At 37.3% G+C, this 18,609-nt stretch overlaps 1 protein-coding gene across 5 annotated transcripts in view; it reads left to right on the forward strand.

Annotated features, from left to right (window-relative positions):
- Nucleotides 1-18,609, forward strand: part of FRS2 (fibroblast growth factor receptor substrate 2) — a 143,657-nt gene that overhangs the window by 43,841 nt on the left and 81,207 nt on the right. The window contains exon 2 of one of the 5 annotated variants that reach the window (XM_023740812.1): nucleotides 7,796-8,040. The exons of 3 other annotated variants lie outside the window; for them this stretch is intronic. The gene's annotated coding sequence lies outside the window, so the exon portion shown is untranslated. Of the gene's footprint in view, nucleotides 1-7,795; nucleotides 8,041-11,589; nucleotides 11,615-18,609 lie in introns of those variants that run through there. One more of the 5 variants, XM_023740814.1, reaches the window with a different exon arrangement.

The raw sequence follows: 18,609 nt of genomic DNA on the forward strand, positions 1-18,609 counted from the left end.
TAATGTTTTTATACTACTTTAACCTAAAATTTTCTCCTAGTACTTTTAAAAATTATGAGAAAATAAAGTTGTCTTTTATTTTCACCCTAACAGTGTTTGAGTTGGCTTATAAGAATGCTTATTTTGCATAATTTTCTCTTCATGCAGAAGAGTCACTTCTAGTATTAACACTTCTGGGAATTGTTTCAAAATTTAGTTTATTGTCTTAATGTTAATAAGAATTCCAGGAGTCTGGTATGGTCCCCCCCACCCCGCCCCGGGGGGCGGGGGGAGCTCCCGTATCCCCTGAGAGTATATTTGATTTTGTTGTTTTAATTGGGTTTTGTAGCGTTTGAATGGTTTGATCCCAGATCCTTCATAAAATTGTAATCAACTGTTAGTTCTCTCTCTGGTTTATACAGTATTTTAGAATAGTTTTGCAAATACCATTATGCTAATACATTTGGGAAGTATTGATACTTAGGGAAAATAATTTTAATGAAATATTAATACTATTAATTGTGGTTGTTGGTTGCCTTCAAGTCAGCTCTGATTAATGGTGACCTCATGTATAACAGAATTTTACATTGCTTGGTCCTGTGCCATCTTTCATGGTCGTTGGTATGTTTGAGTCCACTCTTGTGGATATTGTGTCAATCCATCTCATTATATTGAATATAAAACTTTAATAAATGTTAATACTATATTCAGTTATGGGATGCAACATTGGGTGACAGCAATAAAAAATTATATGCTATAGGATTTTTTGTTAAGCTATAGAAGCCTCTTTATCGTCACCACTGAAATGTAATTAAAGTTAAATGGTGTTTAATTCTGACTGTTATTTTGAGTATGTTTTGTTGATCAGATGTTTAGTCTGAGAGATGATCATTGAACCAGATTAATAATATATAATAGCCCATGTTGTGTGTGCTCCTAATATATTCTCAGAGAATTTAAAAAAAAAAAATCATGAATGGTTAATGCAGTGCTTTATTGAGTATTACTATTCATTATTGATTTTCTGAATATAATTGATAAAACACTGATTGCAGTTTCTGATTTGCTCTTGATACCCACTACAATTGTTTTCTTCTCTATAGGATCAGATAATAGAGTTTTAAATATTAATTTAAGACAGACATAATCTGGAAGATCTGTGCTAAAAAGTCACATAACCTATCCAAAGGTAATTATCCATTCACAACTGTATGATTATTTAGTGGAGTGATGGAGGATGGATTTTGGAGTCAAATTACCTGGGTTCAAATCCTGGCTCCACTGCTTACTTAGTTATGTGACTTGGGTAAGTGATTTAATCTGTTTGTGCCTCAGTTTCTTCATCTGTAAAATGTGGATAATATTGGTACCCAAGTCATAAGGTTGTTATGGGGATTAAATAAATTGTGAAGTGCTTAGAACAGTTCCTGGCACACATAGTGAGCACTATACAAGTGTTGGTTAAATAAATGATTTAAAATTATAGTTTACAGAATAATTCACTTTTTTTTTTCTTGGTCACTTACCAGAATCACAGGAACGTCCAGCCTCTCCATGTTGCAGCCTTTTTCCAGTGTTTACCAGTCCACAGGCTTATTACCACCACCACCACCACCACTATTACCATTACTGCCACTACTGCTATCACTACTACTTCCTTCTCTTCCTCCTCCTCCCCCTCAGCATTATTAAAGAGTTGGTTAAGGTACTTTCCTAGTTATGCCTTTGGAGGCTGAATATAGCAGTGACATGCTAGGTGAAGAGGTCACTCAACTAATAAATAGTAAAGTGGCAGAGCTGGGAGTAAGACTTGGGCCTTCCACTCCATGTACACTGTTTTTTGTACTATGCCACAGCTGCGTTAGAGAGCTGAAGGTTGCCTTTGACTCTTTTGTGCCTCCATTCCAAACTCCTTTCCCCTGCCCCTCCCAGTCACACATAAACACACCTAAAGGTATAGGAAGGAAACTGGGTTGTAAACCCTTCTGTATACTAAGTGAAAGGGTTGATTAATTCAGTAGTGGATCCCTGTTGGAGGCGGAGGAAGCAACTGGCTTACTGCTCATAGTTGTTTCAGGTGGGAGTGTAATGGGAGCATGGGAATTTTCTGCCCTTGGGTGTGGGGAAATGTGGAAAAAAGTGGGACTATAAGGGACCCATGGCTCCTAGATGCTGTACCAATGAGTGTTTTCAGTTTGTGATATAGTTGGGGGTACACCATTAAACATGGATCCTGTTTATAGATGTAGAAAAGCTAATGTCTTGTCAGTTTAGAGAAGGGAAAAATTTAAGTTGTTGTGAAAAATAATAATTATAATTCTGAGAATGCTTATAAATTTGTGATTAATAACCATGTTACATAATAACTTGCACATTTCATGAGTGTGATTATTTTATGGTGTTTCATTTAAATATATTAAGCATTTTTCTTTGGATTTTCAACCCCCATTTATGTCACTGTCATCTTGCAACCGGAATAATTTAGCTAAAACACTGAAAAAGTTCTGGGATGAATTCCATGGAGTTACTTCAGCTCTGAAGTTTGCTGGCTGAGTACCACCCTCTCCCTCTGACTTGTTTGCTAGAGGACTCATTGGGGGTATTAGCATATCTCCATTTACTGGAAAAGCCTTGGTTCTGGTTCTTGGCTATTTGAATGTTACAGTTATTGTGTATTACAGCATAAAACCAAACCCATTGCTGTCAAGTCGATTCCGACTCACAGCGACCCCATTGGACAGTGTAGAACTGCCCCATAAGGTTTCCAAAGCTGTAACTTTTACAGAAGCAGACTGCCACATCCTTCTCCTGTGGTGTGGCTGGTGGGTTTGAACCACCGAACCTTTCAGTTAGCAGCTGGGCACTTAACCACTGTGCCATCAGGGCTCCTTGTATTACAGCATACTTGCTTAAAATGGGCATCTTTTCTTACAGTGGTTATAGCATCCTCATGTTTTTTGTTGTTACAAGCAGTCCTGGATTACAAACGAATTTCATTCCTGAGTCTGTCTCTAAATCGAATTTGTATGTACGCTGGAACAGTTAGGTACAGTTCGTATCTAATGTCTGTCAGATATTTGTCTTAGCATATAATATATGCTGCACCTTTCTATGCATAAAAACATTAAAGAAACACTTCCAGATACACTGAAACATCTTTAACATAATCAGTAATTATAATAATAATGTTTTGATGCCCGTTGCAAAGTAGTGCCCGTTTGTTATTATAAATCATTGTATATACTTCAAATTTTTAATATAATAGATTTTGCAGGGGTTGATTCGTAACTACGGGTTGTATGTAAATTGGACGTTCGTAACCTGGGGACCGTATAGGAGACTGAGATTGATAATTAAGCAAGCAGTGTAAAACATGTAGTGCATAGCCCTATAAGTTATAGTGTAGTGTAATGGAATATATTATAAGACTGGAAATCAGGAAATCTCAGCTGTCCTATGTAGTTTTGTTGCTAACTGTGGTTGACCTCTTTTTGGCATTCTTATTGTGGAAATGGGATTATAATGCTTACTCTTATTCTGCCTCAATAATGGAATGAGACTGATTGAAGTAATGTGAACTTGATATACAAGTTATATGGTTGTTAGGTTAAGTTTTTTTGAATCTATTTAATTTTTGAAGTTGTGGATAATTTTTCCTGTTTGCCACTTCATTTATTTATCCTTTTTTGGTTCAGTTCTCTTTCAGGTTCCTTTCCTTTTTTGATTTTGCAGATATTTCCCCTCAATATTTTGTTATGAAAGAAATGTAAACATACAGCAAAACTAAGGGGGAAGGAAGGTGATATTCATCTTTCTTCTTTGTCTCTTCATATGTTCTTCTATTCTTTGAGACCCAGTTTGGCACCTAATTCTTCTTTCACGCCTTCTATTAACTTCCCCGTCTCTAAGTTTATAATTATTCATCATACTTTATAGTTTACTACTCAGTCTTTTCACTGTCTGACATTGTTAATTTTTCAAGTCTTAATTGGCGACCCCACTGCACATACTGCTTAATTCCTCTCCTGCACTGCTAAATGTCACACTCCTTGAGTGCAGAAGTCTTGTTTCATGAGTTTCTCTCTCATGTTCCCTGACATAATGGGCACTCAGTGAGAAATACTTGAGTTTTTCTTTGGTTGTTGTATCTTTGATTCTATTTCTCTGTTGGATTATGTGTGTGTGCAATGTGAATAATATAACAAATATGATTTTAATGCTCTTTAGTCTTTGTGGCGCAGTAGTTAAGAGCTACAGCTGCTGACCAAAAGGTCGGCAGTTCGAATCCACCAGCCACTCCTTGGAAGCCCTAGGGGGCAGTTCTACTCTGTGCTGTAGGATTGCTGTGAGTTGGAATCGACTTGACGGCAGCGGATTAGCCTTTGCAATAGATGTTCAATTATTTGAAAATCTGTTGTATAGTCAATACCTAAAATTTAGCCAACTGTATGTTGTAGACCAGCACAGTCCATTAGTAATGCTGGGAAAGCAAACCAAAGCCCATAGCTTTTATCTTTATATGACAAGACTTAATTAATTTTTTAAAAAATTCAGTAGATTCTGATGTAGTTGCTCATGTTTTTAATCTTGTGCTTTGAAGCCTTTGCTTTTTCTGGAATGAAATTCTTGGTTTTCTGTAGAAGTATGTTAATTAGATTATATTTAGTCAGTGAATTTGTGCCCACAAGAATGTGACTTTTAAAATGTTGCAGGTTGCTTCAGTTCTTGCAGATAAGATTGTTTCCTGTTTTCTTTTGCGTGTTTAATACTTTGTGTATTTTTCCGTGAAGTAGTCTCAGCTTGTCCATTTATATCATTTGACATTTAGACTTAAATATTAACTTCAACTCTACCAACACTGGTGTTTACAAATGCTAATCATTCAAAATGTCCGAATTTGTATATGACCCAAGAGTTGCAAAAACATAAGCTGTTATATAAATATATCCAAATATATATTTTGGGGGGAAAGGAATAAGTAAAATACTGTTTATGGGGTGGTTTTAAACAGTCAGGCTTTAGAATTGCTGCATGCCCAAAGTATTTCTCTAGTGAATTGCATACTGTATCAGTTAATGAATTGTGCTGCAAGAAGAGCATTTAGTACTGTTGACCTCAGTACTACCGAAAGTTCTAAGAATTAGCACTTCTACATAGTCGTTTGGAAAAATGATAAAGCATTCTTAGACAATTTTAGATCTTTTTAACATCATGACAAAATTTTCTGCTTTACCTTTTTAAATAAAATTATTTTAAAATTAAGGTGATGTTTGTGTATATGTAGTTAAAGTCACATAGTACTATAAGGTTTATAATGACAAATAGTAGTTCTCCATATTGCCTCTCCTGCCCTCCAATTCCCAATCTTCAGAGGCAATCAGCTTCAATTCCTTTAGCTATTTGTTCTGACATTTGCCTTCTTTTTCAATTTAGACATTAGCTATTGACTTCCTTTTAAGAAAAATGAGAATTAGTTGTCTTAATCTCTCCACCGCCTGCAAACATTAACACATACTTCCTTTCTCTCATCTGCCCTTTTAAGGATATCAGATTTTTGGGGATAAATTCTTTATTTACTGTTTACATTATTATGACTATGTAAATATTGTTCACAGCTGAGTTGCAGAATTCACCATAATCATACTTCCTTTCTTGTCCAACTTACTGTTTTTCGCAGGCAGTTATCCCAGTTTAAAAATTTGTGTTGTTGTTAGCTCCCATTGAGTTGGCCCCCAACTCTTGGTGATCCCATGCACAGTGGAATGAAACGCTGCCCAGGCCTGCGCTATCCCCATGATTGGTGGCAGATCGGAATGTTGTGATCCATATGGTCTTTATTGGTTGATTTTTGGAAGTAGATCACCAGGCCTTTCTTCCTAGTTAGTCTGGACTCTCCACTGAAACTCATTCAGCATTTTAGCAACATACAAAACTCCATTGACAGACGGGTGGTGGCTGCACATATGAGGTGCATTGGCTAGGAATTGAACCTTGCATGGAAGGCAAGAATTCTAACACTGAACCACCACTGTCGTTCTGAGTACTCTAAGAGTTCATTACTCTTTCTGTGCCATGACACCTGTGAATAATTCTGTTTTGACACTTATTATATAATATCTCTCCACATCTTTCTTGATTAGACTGAGTGTTCTCAAAGTTTGGCGAACACTGTCACATTCTGATAGAGTTCTTGACCCACCCATAAACCCGTTGCCGTTGCGTCGATTCAGACTCACAGTGACCCTATACGTATGAGCTCTAAGTCTTGACCCACAGTAGGTAATAAGTAATTATTTACTGAGTAAATAAATCCTCCATCTAGGTTGATTGAACGTCCTCTTTTCTGGCAAGCATACTATCACTGTGTACTTAATCCCTAATGTCCACTGAATGCTATGCCAGAAACTGTTAAATGCTCATGCTTGTTATTGGGAGGCAATGCTGCATAGTGATTTAGGATACGGCTCTGAAGCCAGGATGCCTGGGTTCAAAGAAACAAGTTTCTTAACCTCTGTGGTTTTTTTTTTTTTAACCTGTAAAATACAGATGATAAAAATAATACCATATCATGTTGTAAGGATTAAATTAATACATCTAAAATGCTAGATCAGTGCCTGGCACATTGTCTTTTAGTCAGTCTATGTTTCATCTTTTGGGGACATTGCCTGCTATAATATTAGCATAAGAATTTAGGAATGAAAGTCAAAGTAAAATGACAAATCTAAATATTTAAAATATTTAGCTCTTTGAATTTTGCATATTAACATGTTCGTAAGTGATCTCCATAGACAATAACAGATTATGACATTTAGATAATAACTTCAACTGGGAGAAGTAGTGTCTTCAGTTTGTGATATACCTACTAAAATACTACGTTCTTTAAATATACTCTGAATTATCTAAGCTCTTTAAACATATGGAATTACGTTGAATGAGTGTCAGTATAGTGTCAATACTCATGACCCTTCTGTCCCTAAGAAGGCTTTTATCCAGCCCACCAACAGATTTGATATTTGGCATGATTTGTCTTTTAACATGAGCCTGCGTATGTATGCATTAAATTCTCCCTTTTTCAGAGACTTTTCAGGTAAAGGAAATCCTCTTTATTCAGCGTACACTTACTGAACACTTACTCATGTGCTTAGTATTGTGGATGCAAGCAAGAATAGGGCATAGTTGTTTTCCTCAAGGTACTGTCATCTCTTTATCATTTCAGTAATATTGAAATCAGATGTTCTGGCAGAGTGTGTGCACACTGTTTGACCTAGAATTCCATTTATAATAGGAATAGAAATGTGCACAGAAATGTATGTTCAGGGTACTTATCAAAATATTAATTACTAATTATAATATTAATTATAAAAGCAATAAAAAGATGTAAATTTTGGTACATTCATTATATTTTCAGCACTTTGTATTAGAGGCGTGATGTTACTTAAATACAAGTTTATTTTTAAAAATCTGATCCAGGGATTATATCCCCATATCTGGAAATAGATAAGAGGGTTAGGTCAGTTGTTGAATTCCATGGGTCATTATAAAGGCATGGTAAAGTGCTCAGATCTGATTTAGAGTCATAGTTTGTCTGTTTATTATATGTATAACTCTGGCAAGTTGGTTGTTTAAAATTCTCTAAACCTCGGTTGTTTCCATCTCTAAAGTGGGTATAATATTAGTAGTTATAAAATTTGTTCTAAGGATGAGGTAAAACAATGTCCTAACCTAAAAAAATCACCCAGTAAATGTTTGCTGCTCATATTGTTACTGTTTTTCCTTGTACTTATCCCCCCCTTAATGTTTTTTTTTCCCTCTACAGCCTTCCACCAGTCAGCGCAAACCAGAGATGGCAGTATTTATCTGGTCTGACAACTCCCATTGCTTTGTAATAGTCATCTAGAGGATTCTGAGGCTTTCTCCAGGCTCCACAGAGCCATCACCTGTTATCTGTTTCTGCCATTTTAAAAGGATGGGAAATAGCAGTACACATGCTTTGGGTTTGCCATCCTTACTCTAAACCTTTTTTTGTTGCTTTACACACACATGCTCTCTGTTCTCTTTCAGGTATCGTGTACTTTTTGTTCTTGTACTTTATTTTGCTGGGAGTTTATTAGCACCATTTTTTAAAAAATGCTTTGGCTGTTACTGTTGTTATTTCATAGCATAAATCACTCCTCATAATAGTGTGTAATAATCCAGAGCTAGACCTTGGGTCCTTTTTACCCTGCTTCTTCTAGGTCTCTCATAAAATACAAATAAATATAGCTGGTTTGTAAGGATCACTTGGATGTGTCTGATTTAAAGAAGTGGTAGATTTTGTGTGAACTTTTTCGTTTTACTAAACCCAGGAGTGGAAGGCTCATGCTGTGTTTAGTATAAGGTAACCAAACGCAAAGGAAGTTTTGTTCTTTACAATTTGCCAGTCTTCTCCAAAACGATTATGTTGTCCTTTTAAAAAAGAATCTTTTTCTAGTTGTTAATTGGCATAAATTTAAAATTACGGTGTTTAGATGTAAGTTATGTTCTGAGAGCATGCATAAATAATAGCCATTAAATTATAATTGATGGTAAATGAATTGCCCTTATTATGTAGGCAAAAATGATTTTATAATACATCCTGGGAGTTACATAGAAATGAATTTGTGAACACTATAGAAAGTTTTTGCTCTTCTTTATAACTTTTTCTACATTGCTAAATCCAAGGTGTTTATAAATTATCATAAATCAGAACTTTATTGATATTAAAGAGTATAAACATTTGTGTCTTGAAATTGCTTGTCTTGGATTAGGTTTTTTATTTTTTAAATATAGGAATTAATACCATATGGTGTTCAATTAACTTTATTTTTACTTAATTTGAGGAACAAGATGAAGGTCTTTTAATGACACTCAGCTAATAATCAGAAGATAGATTCTTTGGGTAAAGTGCGTAACTCTTGAGGACTCCACTACTTCTGTCTTTTAACAGTAACTCTAATACATAATCTTCATTAACTCTAAAATTCTGTGACATTTTGATACATTAGTTACTGTATATATTAGATATCAGTGTATGTTTCCAGATGCTTGCCTCTGTTTTATAATCTAAATTTTAATGTGAAAAGACTATCACTTTTTAAAAAAAGCTCTTCTTGATTTTCTTTAGATGATTCTTTAGTCATTAAAACATAGTTTCAACTCTATATGCTAATTGGCTTCTGAGATTTAAAAAAACTTTTAGGCCCCTATTTTCACACCTTCCACAAACTTTGTATTAAGTTTATACTGACAAGTAATAAAATTAACAGATTTGAGCTTTAACATTCTAGACACTGGAAAAAGCATTAGAGAACTTTAAAATAGCCCTGCTTTGGAGAAATCTGGCAGAGAAAGACGAGTGTGTTTTACACACTGAGAAATCAGCCTGTGACAGTAAGGCACTGATTTGCTGTGCACTCTTTTAACAGAGGATTAAATAATTTTGTTATGTAGATATTTTGCTGAGTTGTTTGTTAAAACAGAAGAGGGATATTTATGATTGTTTGATAATACTTAAAAAAAATGACATTAATAAAATGGTACATAATACTGGGGAAGCCAGCACAGCTTGTCCTAGGCAAGGTCATGGAAGCTCCTTAGACACATTCAGACTCCCTGAGGGACCGAATTACTGGGTTGAAGGCTGTGGGGACCATGGTCTTGGGGAACATCTAGCTCAACTGGATTACATAGTTTATAAAGAAAATGTTTTACAGTCTAGTTTGGTGAGTAGCCATCTAAAATACTCCACTGGTCTCACCCCATCTGGAACAAGGGAGAGTGAAGAAAACCAAAGGCACAAGGGGAAGATTAGTCCAAATGACTAATGGGACACAAGTACTACAGCCTCCACCAGACTAAGTCCAGCACAACTAGATGATTCACGGCTACAACCACCGACTGCTCCGACGGGGATCATAATAGAGGGTTCCGGACAGAACTGGAGAAAAATGTAGAACAAAATTCTAAATCACACACACACAAAAAAAGACCAGACTTACTGGTCTAACAGAGACTGGAGAAACCCCTAGAGTATGGCCCCTGGACACCTGTATAGCTCAGTAATGAAGCCACTCCTGAGGTTCACCCTTCAGCCAAAGATTAGACAGGCCCATAAAACAAAATGAGACTAAATGGACACACCAGCCCAGGGTCAAGGACGAGAAGGCAGGAGGGGACAGGAAAGCTGGTAATAGGGAACCCAAGGTCGAGAAGGGGAGAGTGTTGACATGTCTTGGGGTTGGCAACCAGTGTCACAAAACATTGTTTAATGAGAAGCTAGTTTGTTCTGTACACCTTCATCTAAAGTACAATAAAAAACAAACAAAAATGACCTTAAGATGGCTTTTAAATGAGGAAGAGGGGGATTACTTTGTTACTTTCTTTTCCTCAAGGAAAAAAACTGCTGGGGAGAATATTGGAAATACATAGAGGGTGTTTTCTGGCATATTAGAGTAATTTCTGTTACCTCAGTGATAGTACTTTTTGTTATTTTCCTGTGTTACCAGTTCACTTTGACTTGGGTGCCTTTGATATAATCCTAAAATTGATTAGACCTTTCTCAGCTTTTTTTTTTAAATTAGGAAAATGATTATCCATATTTTATAAAAATTAGGTTTTCAAGACCACCCGGGATAAATCCATGGGTTGAAAGTGACAATACTTGTGAGTTTCTTTGGGGAGATTAAAAATAGTCCTCTTCCTGTGGGGGTGTGGGGCTGGTGAGAATGGATGTTACCCTTACCTGATGATTTGTTGGTAAAAACTAATTCAAGCTTATCATGTATTTTAAAAGGATATTGTGTAGAGTTCAGTGGCTCATCAAATTGCACAAGGTTTAGAAAACGAGATTCAAGGCTAAGCAGCCAGAAACAATGCCCAAAATCACACTACCCACGAGTCCCATGAGGATGCCAGTACCGTCTAGAGACACATAGACGCCACAGCCTGCTCCAGGGACAGTGCTAGTTCTGAATGACTCTAAGTGCTGCTACCTCCGCCCTGGACTTAATCTTGCTGCAATTGTTGTATGAGAGTTTCTTCTGGTCTCTGCTTCTCCCTCACTAGTTGCTCATTACTAATAGGGCTGGACACACATGATTTGCAGAGCCCATGTCCTGGATATCTAAGAGATGTGGGAAAGTGTTTAATTTTCCGAAATGGTGAGGTGAGGGAAGTTCTCAAGCTTAAGAAGGGAATGTTCAGATGCTAGGCAGAAAAAAGAATGATGTTCACTGTACCTGATATTTTGGATACAGGTTGCTGTCCTGATTATGTTTAATCTGTTGTGCCAGCCCATGCTAAGTATTTTACAAGTATTATTGCATGTAATCCTCACAACAACTTTATTAGCTTCATTTTAGAGATTAAGAAATAGGCTGAGAGAGAGTAAGTAACCTGCCCCAAGATCATACAGTTAGTTGTAGCAGATCTGGGACAAACTCAGAGCTATTAACTTCAAGGCCTGTGCTCATAACCGCTGTACTATACTAACTCTTAATGCTTTTTTTCTGGTGTATTTAGCTCAGAAAAGGACTTCTGGTGGTGCAGTGGTTAAAGTGCTAAGCTGCTAACCAACAAGTTAGTGCTTCGAACCCACCAGCTGCTCCACAGGAGAAAGGTGTGACATTCTGTTTCCGTAAAGATTACAGTCTTAGAAACCCTATGAGGCAGTTGTACTCTGTCCTTTAGGGTTGCCATGAGTCGAAGTCGACTTGATGGCAGTGGGTTTAGCTCAAAACTCTGTAAATGAATCTGTTAGACTGAGCCCGCAAGGTTTATTAAGATCTTGTGTATGGTGAGTATGTAGATTCTGGCATTTTAAAGGAAGTTGAAAGTTTATGGTTGTAATTTGCTTTCATTTTTATCTGTTCTCACCTGATGCTTAAATCAGTTTTTATTTTTTCATTTGGTGACTGTTTTTGTAGTTCACTTTGCCACGGGCTACAGCATGATAGAATGCTTTTTGTCTGAGTGTCAGTGCTTGGAAGTGAGTTACTGAGTGTAAGAGAGAAAGACAGGCTGGCATGACAAAAGGGGGAGACAGACCAAGACTTGAGGGAGGGAGGGAAGGAGAAACATAACACACAGGTAGAGGGAGAGACGGAGACACAGACATATGGAAGGAAAGGGATACTCACAAATAATTTTATCCTATAAGCAGCATTCTTTATATCCCTTGTCAGTTATAATAGGAGGTTGAAATATATTACAATGAAACTTCTTCCACTTTTGCTTTTGGAAAGTCATTGAGGACTTTTTTTCAAGCTTGAAGCAGTGCTTTGCCTAGAGTAAACAGTGGGTCTTAAGCCCCTACCTACCAGTTTGCATTTTAAGTTGGCTTATGTATTAAAGCTAAAAAAAAAAAAAGTGTGATATCTAGGAGTAATAAACAAGAGCTGTTATTTAACTTGGGAAGTATCCAACTTGGTTTGGGGAAAAAATAAAGACAAACTCCCGTAATTACTATGATGTCAGCCAAGCTAGAGTATTTCTTCATAGACCACAACTCTTGTTAATTATTCCTTTCGTATAAGTCTGTCTATCCTGCAGATTTTCTATGCTACCAAAACAGCATTTAGAATGTTATTTTATTCACTTGTGCCTTGGGGACTAAATGGGCAGCTATAATTTTGTGAAAGTGAATAATAGATCAAGTGCCCCTCCACACACACACTATTGTTAGCAGTCTAAATGTGGGCTGGGTGCTAGAGAAATGTCTCATGTAAGGTAAAAGTGTGTGAAAATAAAAGTGATTTTGTCCTCTTTAAGTATTAAATTTTTTATATTGAATATACTGTGCTTTTTGTCCTTATCCCCATCTAATCGTTCCTAAGATATACATTTTAATTTGAGAATGGTTCTTCTTCTGTGAGTTTTTTGTTTGCAGTCCAGTGCAAGCTGTATAAAATGGAATTTTGTATAAATGCCATTGGTGTTATATACTTACTATTGCACTACTTAAGATTTATATCTCTTTTACAGACTGTTTTAGTGAACCAGCAATCCTCAAATGGGAAGTAGTCCTTTTATTAAACTGTCAGATTGAAAGTAGGTTGTTGGGTATACATAGTGTCTTACATAATGGTAAATTTAACTAATCATCCATATGAGAAATGCCATCATATATATGTAGAAATGCCATCTATATGAGATATGGAGGAGGTGGGGCCAAGATGGTGGAGTAGTCAGACTCTTCCAGTGATCCCTCTTACAACAAAGACCCGAAGAACAAGTGAATCGATTATACATGACAATCTAGGATCCCTGAACATCAAAGACTAAGTTGAGGAATCAGACTGAGTGGCAGGGGGAGGGAAACATGGTTCAGAAGCAGTGAACAGTTGCCAGACCTGACTCAGCAGGAGCTGGCGCCCTGCAGGCTGGATCGACTGGCATGCACGGTGAAGCAAGCAGTGGTGTTCGGGACACATTTTCCATGTCGGGAGAGACTGAGCGGCAGAGAGTCTGCTCAGGCCTCCAGAGCCAACGAAAAGCAGCGCTTAGCTGGCAAAAGATAAGTATGTGCATTTAACCTACCATGTGGATCAAAAAACACCTCATCTGGGAAGAACCTCTCTCCCATTTACCTTCTCCTTCCCTGCTCTGCACTAGATCCTGGGCCAGCTTGAGCAATTGCCGCACACCTGGGCCAGAAGTAGGACCCATCATGTACCATGAACCATTCTTTTGGCCTTGGAGAGGGAACAAATTAACAAATAGGAAAAAATAATCTACCAGCTCCCCTAAGTCAGGAACATAGGGCAGACACAGCTCCTTTGCCTAGGCACAAGTATAAGGGGTCCACAGACTTTGAATGCTTTTCACCCCGCATAGACCAATTTCAACAGTGTAGGCCCCCATTACCACAATACAACAGAGTATATACCTGAAGCCTAACTTCACTGTATCAGCTATATGGTGGAGTGGCAAGTTCGTGACATTTGATACTGCTCTGCTTATTAAGCTGGGTCCTTACCTACCCACCCGAGGGGCCTGAGGCCTGGTAACTCCACCCATGCCACCTTGCCACCTGCAACACGTCCAAGAATAAGTGGAGCCTCCCAGTCCTTAACAGCCAACAGCATTGGGTGCCCATAGTCCAGCTGCAAAACCCACCCACCTACGCACTCTAGGGAACAGGGACACGCTTTCCTCCCAGACACTCGGGCAGCCGGCAGCCCCCTGCCTTGCTGAGTACATAACCCCCTACTGCAGCCAGATACCTGTGCCTACTCCAATCACCCCTGCCCGTCTTGGACTCTAGGTGAGAGCCTGTACCACGCACTTGGTGACCGACTATTTGGACACCTGAGCTGAATCCATACAAGAAAAGTAAATGGACTCCTGTGCTCACATACCTAATAACAGATCTAACCAACTGGTGACAGGACGTTAGAGCTTGAAAGGTACTATTAATCCAACTAGCTCACATGAGCAGCCTATTTGGGCGTATCAAAACAAGAAGCTAGAATACAGTAAGCAAACATAAAATAAATATAATAACTTATTGATGGCTCGGTGACAACAGTCAATATCAAATCACATAAAGAGGCAGACCATGCCAGCTTCAGCAAACTCTCAAAACAAAGACTCAAGAAATTTTCCTGAGGAAGAGAACTTCTTGGACTTAGCGGAGGTAGAATACAAAAGATTAATCTACAGAACTCTTCAAGAGATCAGGAAGGAGATAAGGCAAAACGCAGGGTAAGCCAAGGAACATACAAACTAATAGAGGAACTTAAGAAGGTTCTAGACGAGCACAATGACAAATTTAACAGGCTGCAAAAATCCATACAGAGACAGCGATCAGAAATCCAGAAGATTAACAATAAAATTTCAGAAATAGACAACTCAGTAGAAAGTCACAGGAGCAGAATTGAGGCAGTGGAAGTCAGCATTAGTGAAATTGAAGATAAAGCATTTGACGCCAACTTATTTGAGGAAATATCACATAAAAGATTTTTAAAAATGAAGAAACCCTAAGAATTATGTGAACTCTTTCAAGAGGAATAACCTGCGAGTGATTGGAGTACCAGAAGCGGGGGCGGGGGGAGTAATAGAAAATAGAGAGAATTGTTGAAGATTTGTTGGCAGAAAACTTCCCTGATATCATGAAAGATGAGAAGATAGCTATCCAACATGATCATCGAACCCCATACAAGGCATATCCCAAAAGAAAGTCACCAAGACTTATTATAATCAAACTTGCCAAAACCAAAGATAAAGAATTTTAAGAGCAGCTAGGGATAAATGAAAAGTCATCTACAAAGGGGAGTCAATAAGACTAAGCTCGGACTACTCAGCAGAAAGCATGCAGGCAAGAAGGCAATGGGATGACATATATAAAGCCTTGAAGGGAAAAAAAGGCCAGCCAAGAATTATATATCCAGCAAAACTGCCTCTCAAATATGATGGCGAAATTAGGGCATTTCCAGATAAACAGAAGTTTAGGGAATTTGCAAAAACCAAACCAGAATTAATAAGAAATACTAAAGGGATTCCTCCAGTTAGACAATCAGTAACATCAGATAACAACCCAAGACTAGAACACAGGACAGAGCAACCAGATATCAACCCAGATAAGGAAGTCATAAAAATAAATCAAAGCTAAAACACTGAAAATATGGAAACAGATGTCAGTATGTAAAAGATGACAACATCAAAACAAAAAAGAGGGATTAAAAAATGTAGTCACAGATCTTTCATATGGAGAGGAAGTCAAGGCGATATAAAGAAATAAAAGATTGGTTTAAACTTAGAAAAATAGGGGTAAATATTTAAGGTTACCACAAAGGAAACTAACAATCCTACACATCAAAATAAAAAACAAGAAAAAATACAAAGACTCGGCAAATACAAAACAACAGTGAAAAGATGAAAAGAAAATACATAAAGAAAAATGGCTCAGCGCAGAAAATTAAGTGGAACAAAGAAACTGTCAGCAACACACAAAAAAAGACATCAGAATGACAGCACTAAACGCATACCTATCAAAAATTACACTGAATGTAAATGGGCTAAATGTACCAATAAAGAGAGAGTGGCAGAATGGATTAAAAAACATGATCTGTCTATATGCTGCCTACAAGAGACTCACCTTAGACTTAAAGACATGAACTAACTAAAACTCAAAGGGTGGAAAAAAATGTATCAAGCAAACTACATAAAGAGCAGGAGTGGCAATATTAATCTCTGACAAAATAGACTTTAAAGTAAAATCCACCACAAAGGATAAGGAAGGACACTATATAATGATTAAAGGGTTAATACACCAGGAGGACATAACCATAATAAATATTTACGCACGCAGTGATAGGGCTCCAAAATACATAAAACAGACTCTGACAGCTTTGAAAATAAAGACAGCTTCACAATAATAGTAGGAGACATCAACATACCACTTTCAGTGAAGGACAGAACATCCAGAAAGAAGCTCAGTAAAGACATGGATGATTTAAATGCCACAGTCAACCAACTTGACCTCATAGACATATACTGAACACTCCACCCAACAGCAGCCAAGTATACTTTCTTTTGCAGTGCATATGGAACATTCTCCAGAATAGGCCATAAAGCAAGCCTTAACAGATTCCAAAGCACTGAAATGTTACAAAGCATCTTTTCTGACCATAAAGCCATAAAAGTGGAAATCAACAGAAAAAGCAAGGGAAAAAAAAACAGATGGAAATGGAAAAACACCTTGCTCAAAAACTACTGGGTTATAGAAGAAATTAAGGATGGAATAAAGAAATTCACATAATCAAATGAGAATGAAAGCACATCCTACCAGAACCTTTGGGACACGACAAAAGCAATGCTCAGAGATCAATTCATAGCAATAAATCCACACATCCAAAAAGAAGAAAGGACCAAAATTAAAACATTAACCATAGAACTCGAACAAATAGAGAGCAACAAATGAAGCTCTTGGGCACCAGAAGAAAGCAAATAATAAAAATTAGGGTAGAATTAAATGAAATAGAGAATAGAAAAACAATTCAAAGAGTTAACAAGACCAAAAGTTGGTTCTTTGAAAAGATCAACAAAGTCAATAAACCATTGGCCAAACTGACAAAAGAAAAACAGGAAAGGAAGCAAATAACCCGAATAAGAAATGGGATGGGCTGTATCACAAGAGACTGAACTGAAATTAAAAGAATCATAACAATGCTATGAAAAATTGTACTTTCCTAACAGATTTGAAAACCTAGAGGAGATGGACAAACTTCTAGAAACACACTACCTACCTGCACTAACACAAACACAGGTAGAACAACTAAATAAACCTATAACAAAAGAAGAGATTGAAAATGTAATTAAAAAACTCCCAACAAAAAAAAGCCCTGTCCCTGATGGTTTCCCTGTAGAATTCTACCAAACTTTCAGAGAAGAGTTAACACCACTACTACTAAAAGTATTTCAGAGCATAGAAAAGGATGGAATGTTCCCAAACTCATTCTATGAAGCCAGCATAACCCTGATACCAAAACCAGGTAAAGACAACACAAAAAAAGAAAATTACAAACCAGTATCCCTAATGAATGTAGATGCAGAAATCCTGAACAAAATTCTAGCCAGCAGAATTCAACAATATATCAAAAAAATAATTCACCATGATCAAGTGGGATTCATACCAGCTATGCAGGGATGGCTCAATATTCGAAAAACAATCCATGTAATCCATCACATAAATAAAACAGAAGACAAGAACCATATGATCTTATCAATCGATGGAGAAAAGGCATTTTATGAAGTCCAGCACTCATTCATGGTAAAGACTGTCAGCAAAATAGGAATAGAAGAGAAATTCCTCAACACAGTTAAGGGCATTTATACAAAGCCAACAGCCAGCATCGTCCTAAGTGGAGAGAGTCTGAACGCATTCCCCTTGAGAACAGGAACCAGGTAAGGATGCCCTTTATCACCCTCTTACTCAACCTTGTGCTGGAGGTCCTAGCCAGAGCAGTTAGGCTAGAAAAAGGAATAAAGGGCATCCTAATTGGTAAGGAAGAAGTAAAAGTATCTATTGGCAGATGATATGATCTTATACGCAGAAAATCCCAAAGAATCCACAAGAAGACTACTTATACACAGAAAATCCCAAAGAATCCACAAGAAGACTACTGGAACTAATAGAAGATTACAGCAAAGTATCAGGATACAAGATAAACATACAAAAATCAGTTGGATTCCTCTACACCAGCAAAGAGAACTTCCAAGAGGAAATCACCAAATACCATTTACAATAGCCCCCCCAAGAGATAAAATACTTAGGAATAAATCTAACCAGAGACTTCAAAGACCTGTATAGTAAAAACTACAAGACACTATTGCAAGAAACCAAAAGAGACCTGCATAAGTGGAGAAACATACCTTGCTCATGGGTAGGAATACTCAACCTTGTGAAAATGTTTAATCTACCCAAAGTGATCTGTAGTTACTATGCAATCCCCATCCAAATTCCAATGGCATTTTTTAATGAGATGGAGAAACGAATCACCAACTTGAGATGGAAAGGGAAGAGGTCCTGGATAAGTGTAAAGCATTACTGAAGAAGAACAAAGTGGGAGGCTTCACACTACCTGAATTTAGAACCTACTATAATAACCGCCA

Source organism: Trichechus manatus, unplaced genomic scaffold (genome assembly GCF_000243295.1).
Source record: "Trichechus manatus latirostris isolate Lorelei unplaced genomic scaffold, TriManLat1.0 scaffold00164, whole genome shotgun sequence".
Taxonomy (NCBI): Eukaryota; Metazoa; Chordata; class Mammalia; order Sirenia; family Trichechidae; genus Trichechus; species Trichechus manatus.